The following is an 8042-nucleotide window of genomic DNA, read 5'->3' as shown; positions in this document are numbered from 1 at the left end:
TATTATTTGAGAGAGGTGGGGGGCGGGGCAGGGGGAGAAGAAGGCCCCAGTTGGTCCCAGGACCCTGGGATCATGACCTGAGCCAAAGGCAGATGCTTAACCAGCTGAGCCACCCAGGCGCCCCACAACATTTGTTATTTTCTGAGTTTATTGATTTTAGCCATCCTAGTAGGAAGAAACGATAGCTCATAGTGGTTTTGATTTCCATAGTGGTTTTGATGGCTAATAATAAGCATCTTTTCATGTTCTTATTGGCCATTTGTCTTTTTTTATTTTTTAAATCGAAGTGTAATTAACATGTAGTGTTATATTACTTTCAGGTGTACAGTACAATGATTCAACAGTTCTATACATTACTCAGTGCTCAGCACAAGAACTGTACTCTTCCCTTTATCTGTCTCACTCATCTCCACACACTTCCTCCTGGCAACCACCAGTTTGTTCTCGTATTTGAGTCTTGTTTGTTTGTTTGTTTGCTTGTCTCTTTTTTTCTTTGTTCATTTGGTTTGTCTCTTAAATTCCACATATGAGTGAAATCATATGGTATTTGTCTTTGTCTGCCTGACTTATTCACTTAGCATTATACCCTCTAGGTCCATCCATGTTGTTAGAAATGGCAAGATCCCAATTCTTTTTTATAGCTGAATAATATTACATTATATATATATATATATACATATATCACATCTTTATCCGTTTATTTAGGGATGGACACTTGGGTTGCTTCCATATCTTGGCTGTAATAAACATAAGGGTGTGTATATCTTTTTGAATTAGTCTTTTCATTTTTGGGGGGATAGATACATAGTAGTGGAATTACTGGATCATATGGTAATTCTATTTTTAATATTTGGGAGACTCTCCATACTGTTTTCCACAGTTGTTGCACCAGTTTGCATTCCCACCAATAGGTGCCTTTTTCTCTATATCCTCACCAACACTTGTTATTTCTTTCTTTTTGATACTAGCCATTCTGACAGGTATAAGGTGATATCTCATTGTGGTTTTGATTTGCATATCCCTGATGATTAGTGCTGTTGAGCATTTTACATGTGTCTGTTGGCCATTTGTATGTCTTTTTTGGGAAAATGTCTATTCAGGTCCTCTGCCCATTTTTAATTGGATTATTTGTGGGTTTTTTTGTTGTTTTGTTTTGCTTTTTGGCATAGAGTTGTATAAGTTCTTCATATATTTTGGATTTTAACCCCTTATTGGATATCTTATTGGCCATTTGTAAATCTTCTTTGAAGAAATATCTATGTAGATCCTTTGCCTATTTTTAAAATTGGTTATTAGCCTTTTTATTACTAGGTTATGAAAGTTCTTTATATATTCTAGATACAAGTCTTATCAGATATATGATTTGCAAATATTTTCTCCCATTATATGGATTGTGTTTTCACTTTCTTGATGGTGTCTTTTGAAGTACAAAAGTCCTTAATTTTGATGAAATCCAGTTTATCTAATTTTTCTTTTGTTGCCTGTGTTTTTTAGACATAGATGGCTTTGTTTAACCTAAGGTCATAAAGAATCACTCTTTTGTTTTCTTGTAAGAGTTTTATAGTTTTGGTACCACGTTTCTTTCTAGGGTCAGTTTTGAATTATTTTTCATGTATGGTGTAGGGAACAGGTTGAATTTTATTCTTTTGCATGTGAATATCCAGTTGTCTGAGAACATCATTGAAGAGACTATTTTTTTCCCCACTTAACTATTTTGGCACCCTGTTGAAAATCAACTGGCCATTAGTATAAGGGTTTATTTCTGGATTTTAGCTCTTTTCTATTTATTTTTATGTTGATTTATATGATTTATACCTTGATCCCTATGCCAGTACTAGGCTGTCTTGATTACTATAATTTTGTAGTAAGTTTTGTGGTGTAGGTTTAGAAATTGGGGTAAAATAAGATATTTTTAAGACATAGTTTTTAATTAAAATAATTTTAATTTTATTGAATCTAATGAGAGAGGACAAAAATCGAGAAAAGGATGTCCTGAAATTTAGGAAATAAATTTCCCATCCCACAAGATGTTAGCTTTTAAAAGATCTAAGATTTAAAAAAGGGAATATTACAGAAGTCATTAAGAATTGAAGTTTTTATATTTTGTAAGCATGTAGTTCAATTTCAGATTCTATGATTAACTCTGCTATGAAAAATAAAGAAATTAGGGGCGCCTGGGTGGCTCAGTTGTTAAGCATCTGCCTTCGGCTCAGGTCATGATCCCAGGACCCTGGGATCGAGCCCCGCATCAGGCTCCCTGCTCAGTGGGAAGCCTGCTTCTCCCTCTCCCACTCCCGCTGCTTGTGTTCCCTCTCTCACTGTCTCTGTCAAATAAATAAATAATAATAAAATCTTTAAAAAAAAAAGAAAAATAAATTAGCATCTTTATGCTTTCTATCACTTCCCTTTCCTCACATTTTGTTTTTATTAATAATACTATTTTTTTATATTATCAATGTTACTAAAAATATGTTTGAAACTATAACCCATACAGTGGTTTAGTCTTGGTTGTACATTTACATTGACTCAATGCTCCCTATCCAACTGTTTCATCTAAGTTATTGACTTTATAAGCTCAAAGTTGTATGTCATATTCCATTATCAGTATTTTAATATCTGTGGGACCAGTAACGATGGTCCTTTTTTCATTTATGAGATTTGTAATTTATGTCTTCTCTTCTTTTTTCTTGATTAGTCTGGCTAGAGGTTTATCAATTCTAATGATCTTTTCAAAGAACTAGCTTTTGGTCCCATCTGGTTTCTTTTCTCTCTCTATCTTTCCCTCTCAATTTCTTTTTTTATTTTCTACCTCCTGCTTGTTATAGGGTTAATTTGCTCTTTTTTCCCCTAGTTTCTTAAGATAGAAGCTTAGATCATGGTATTTAGACCTTTGTTCTTTCCTAATAGATGAATTGAATGATATATAAATGCTATGCACTTTTCTCAAGCACTGCTTGTGCTGCATCCACAAATTTGAATATGTTGTGTTTTTCTTTTCATTCAATTAAAAATATTTGCTAATTTCCCTTGTGGATCCCTCTTTGATTCCTGAGTTATTTAGAGTTATGTTGCTTAATTTTCAAATTTTACAGATCTATTTGTTATTGATTTTTAGTTTAATTCTGTTATGATCAGACAGTATAAGTATACATCTTATGATTTTGGTTCTTTCATATTTGTGGAAGGATTTTTTTTTTTTTTTAAGCAATCTCTATCTCTGTGCCCAGTGTGGGGTTTGAACTCATGACCCTGAGATTAAGAATCACATGCTTTACTGACTGAGCCAGCCAAGCACACTTGAAGGATTTTTTAATGGCTCAGAATATTATCTTTTTTACCACCTCACACCAGTCAGGATGGCTAAAATTAAGTCAGGAAATGACAGATGTTGGCAAGGATGCGGGGAAAGGGAAACTCTCCTACACTGTTGGTGGGAATGCAAGCTGGTACAGCCACTCTGGAAAATAGTATGGCGGTTCCTTAAAAAGTTGAAAATAGAGCTACACTATGACCCAGCAATTGCACTACTGGGTATTTACCCCAAAGATACGAATGTAGTGATCCGGAGGAGCACCTGCACCCCAGTGTTTATAGCAGCAATGTCCACAATAGCCAAGCTATGGAAAGAGCCCAGTTGTCCATCGACAGATGAATGGATAAAGAAGATGTGACACACACACACACACACACACACAATGGAATATTACACAGCCATCAAAAAATGAAGTCTTGCCGTTTGCAACAACATGGATGGAACTAGAGGGTATTATGCTAAGGAAATAAGTCAGCCAGAGAAAGGCAATTATCATATGATCTCACTGATACGTGGGATTTAAGGTACAAGGCATAGGATTGTAGGGGAAGAGAGAAGAAAATGAAACAGGATGAAACCAGAGAGGGAGACAAATCATAAGAGACTCTTAATCTTAGGAAACAAACTGAGGGTTGCTGGAGGGGAGGCTGGTAGGGGGATGGGGTAACTGGGTGACAGACACTGGGGAGAGTATGTGTTGTAATGAGCACTGGGTATTATATAAGACTGATGAATCACAGACCTGTACCCCTGAAACAAATAATACATTATATGTTAATTAATCGAATTTAAGTTAAAAAAGAAAAAAAATTATCTGTTTTGGTGAATGTTTCATATGCTTTTTTTTTTTTTTAAGATTTTATTTGTCAGAGAGAGAAAGGAGAGAGAGAACAACAAGGGGAGAAGAAATTTCCCCACTGAGCAAGGAGCCTGGTCTGGGACTTGATCCCAGGACCCTGGGATCATGACCTGAGCCAAAGGCAGCTGCTTAATGACTGAGCCACCCAGGAATCCCTGTTTCATACGCTTTTGAAAAGAATTTGTACTCTGCTGTTGAGTTGAATGTTATATAAATGTTAATTAGGTCAAGTGATTGGTATTATAGATTTTCTATAACCTTACTGAATTCATTTCTACTTGCTCTGCTCTTTATTGAAATAAGAATGTTGAAGTCTCCAACTGTAATTATAGATTTGTCTTTTTCTCCTTTCAGTTCTGTCAGGTTTTGTTCATTCATTTTGAATCTGTGTTGTTAGTTTCATGTATATTTAGGTTATGTAACATATTGATATATCTTCTTGATGAAATGACCCTTTAATGATTGTATAATATTGTTCTTTATCTCTGGTACTATTCCTTAATCTGAAGACTATTTTGTCTGATATTAATATACTTTTCATTAGTGTTAGCATAGGTATAACCTTTCCCTTCCTTTTACTTTTAACTTATCTATGTCTTTATATTTAAAATGGGTTTCTGGGGGCGCCTGGGTGACTCAGTCATAAAGCGTCTGCCTTCGGCTCAGGTCATGGTCCCGGGGTCCTGGGATTGAGCCCTGCATCGGGCTCCCTGCTCAGCAGGGATCCTGCTTCTCCCTCTCCCACTCCCCCTGCTTGTGTTCCCTCTCTTGCTGTCTCTCTCTCTGTCAGATAAATAAATAAAATCTTTTAAAAAAATAAAAAAAATAAAATGGGTTTCTTATATAGTTAGGTTTTGATTTATCCACCTGATGGTCTCTGTCTTTAATTAATTTGTTTAGACCATTTACATTAAATGTAATAATTGATATAGTAATATTAAAATCTACCATTTGCTAGTTGTTTTTTATATATTCTATATTTCCTCTGTTGGAAGACCTAGGTCCTATTATATTTTGATGTCTTTGTTAATATCCTGTGTCAGGGCTTTCTCCATGTAATTGCGGTAGATCCTATGCCTATGGTGGGGGTTATCTGCTAGCTCCAATTCAGCATGTGGCTATGGGATGCAGTTACTTCAAGAGATTCCTCTAGGGGCTCCTGGGTGGCTCAGTTGGTTGGGCAGCTGCCTTCGGCTCAGGTCATGATCCTGGAGTCCTGGGATCGAGTCCCGCGTCGGGCTCCCTGCTCGGCGGGGGGTCTGCTTCTCCCTCTGACCCTCTACCCTCTCATGCTCTCTATCTCTCATTCTCTCTCTCTCAAATAAATAAATAAAATCTTTAAAAAAAAAAAAAAGAGATTCCTCTAGTGTAATGGTGCTCAACTCTGGATGCATGTTAGAAATACCTGAGGGGCTTTAAAATATACCAATGCCTGTGTCCTACCAATAAAAATCATAATTTATCTGGAATGCAGCCTAGAATTGATAATTTTAAAAAACTTCCCAGGTGATTCTAATGTGACTTAGGTTGCAGGCCCTGGGAAGATCTTGAATGAAAAGTAGCAAATTCTACTCTCATTGATTTTCACTGATGCTTCTCTGAGCTGCCTACTTACTCTCTTTTCTCACTTCTCTAAAAATTTGGGGGTGAAAGGGAGAATTCCCAGGAGTTAGATGAAGTCAGTATTTTCCCTTATAATTATTGCTTGGAAGAAGATATGGGATTGTGATCCAGTCATGGCTGAAACTTTTCAAGGTTTATGACATGATTTAGTATCCTTTACTGTGTTTTACTTTTGCTTGTAACTTTTTGGCTGGTTGTTGCAATTTTTATTTATTTGCTTATTTTGTCAGATATTGGGGAGAAAGGATTCTGTGACCCAACTTTATTCTATTATCTTTACCTGGAAGTCCTTACATTTTTTATTGTATTATACTATTTTCTCCAATCCAACAATGTGAAGTAGTTGTTGCAACAGCAACTACTACTATTACTACTATGGTTACAGATGTCCTCATTTTACAGATTCTTAGGCTTCTTCATCTGCACAAAGGTGACAATAATGGTGTCCACCTCATGTGTTGCTGTGGAGATTAAATGAAAGAATATAAGACATTTGCACAATACCTCGAAAACAGCAAGTGTTCAATGACTGTTAACTAATAATAATTGCTCTATATTAAATATCACCCATGAATATGAAGACAATAGTTATTCTACTCATGGCCCATTAATTTCATGTCTTGGTCCTAGTAACTTTTTAAAAGGATAAAACTAAATATAAATGACCACTTTTTTTTTTTCTGACAGAAATTTAAAAATTTTCAAACTACTATATTTTGGGCATACTTTATAACTTTTTTTTTTGTCCTTTAGACTGGAAGATTATCTTTCTCAACTATAAAAGCATGTGTTAGCAACCAGTTGTATTTCACATATTAGCTTCATAGTTCTGTCCATATGAATTTTTTTCTTTATTGGTTTTCAGTGTTGATATCGGCTTTTCTGGGTCTTCACAGATTTTTTTTTTTTAAGATTTTATTTATTTATTTGAGAGAGAGAATGAGAGAGAGAGAGAAGAGGGTCAGAGGGAGAGGCAGACTCCCTGCCGAGCAGGGAGCCCGATGCGGGACTCGATCCCAGGACTCCAGGATCATGACCTGAGCCGAAGGCAGTCGCTTAACCAACTGAGCCACCCAGGCGCCCTTCACAGATATTTTTAGTGAGCAGTTGGATATTACTTAGTCAAGGTATTACAAGTGATTGGAGCCATTATTCTTTTTGATGTTCCAATTACCCAAGAGTTGGCCAGTGGGAGCCCTTCCAGCTGGCTCCTATGTTTGACATTTTCCCTCTCTTCTTAAATGTGTCCTGGGTTCTGGCACAAGATGTCCCAGACATAACTTGGAATCAACGAGTACTCCAAGGAACAGCTAGACATCACTTTTAAAGTGAAAACTCCAAATTTCTTATTGAAGCATTTTCTTGAGATTGGTTTGGGAATAGCTAGCCTGCTGAGCAAAGAGTTGAGAGCATCTATTTTGACTGTTAGCTGTAATGGTCACTGAAACAATATGTTTATCTTTTTAACAAAGAATATCACAGTCAAAATCTAGGTTAAATCATAGCTCATTGTGCTCTTATACTTTCAACCTATAGAAGCAAAATTTTAAAATAGTCTGTTTGAGACTGTATTTGTGTCAGAGACAATTTTGTGCAGTTTAACATACACATAGGCTTAGCCAAATGGGAAGAAAGTAATGTTTCTTCAGATCACCAGTTTTTGGAAATACTTCTCATTCTAATAGTGAGTAAGATCTAATGAATACAGTGTTTCTATGACAAATACCATGGAGTGAAAATTCAGTCATTTATTAGAATAGGTCCAGATCTATATTCCAAAAGTAACTGAAGCATTGAAATAATTTTCAGAAACATTTCCTTTTTATCTAGATAATATTATAGAAAAATGTATATTTTATTATTAAAAAAGAGGGTACTTCAAACTTTTTATTTAAAAATTCTCACATATTTGTTGCTTTGTTATTATAAAAGTTACAATAATTTTTTTTCTTTTTAGATAGCCTGCAAGATGCAGAACCACTGTTAATCACTTCTCTATTTGATATCTCATACTTCTCCTCTGTAGCACTGATCACAATTATAAGTACATACTTGATTGGGTAATGAGTACTATTTGTGTCTGTCTGTCCTGCTAGCATGTAGACTACATGTGTGCAGACACCTGCTACATCATTCACCACTGCATGCCCAGGAGCTAGAATAGTGTCTTACATATAATAGACGGTCAATAAATTTTTGTTGAACAAATTATATTTGCTAAAAATATTTTTTCTCTAATTTGTAACT

This window comes from Zalophus californianus, chromosome 4, assembly GCF_009762305.2.
Source record: "Zalophus californianus isolate mZalCal1 chromosome 4, mZalCal1.pri.v2, whole genome shotgun sequence".
Classification (NCBI taxonomy): Eukaryota; Metazoa; Chordata; class Mammalia; order Carnivora; family Otariidae; genus Zalophus; species Zalophus californianus.
The sequence above is the reverse complement of the archived record's forward strand: the minus strand, read 5'-3'. Positions refer to the sequence as shown.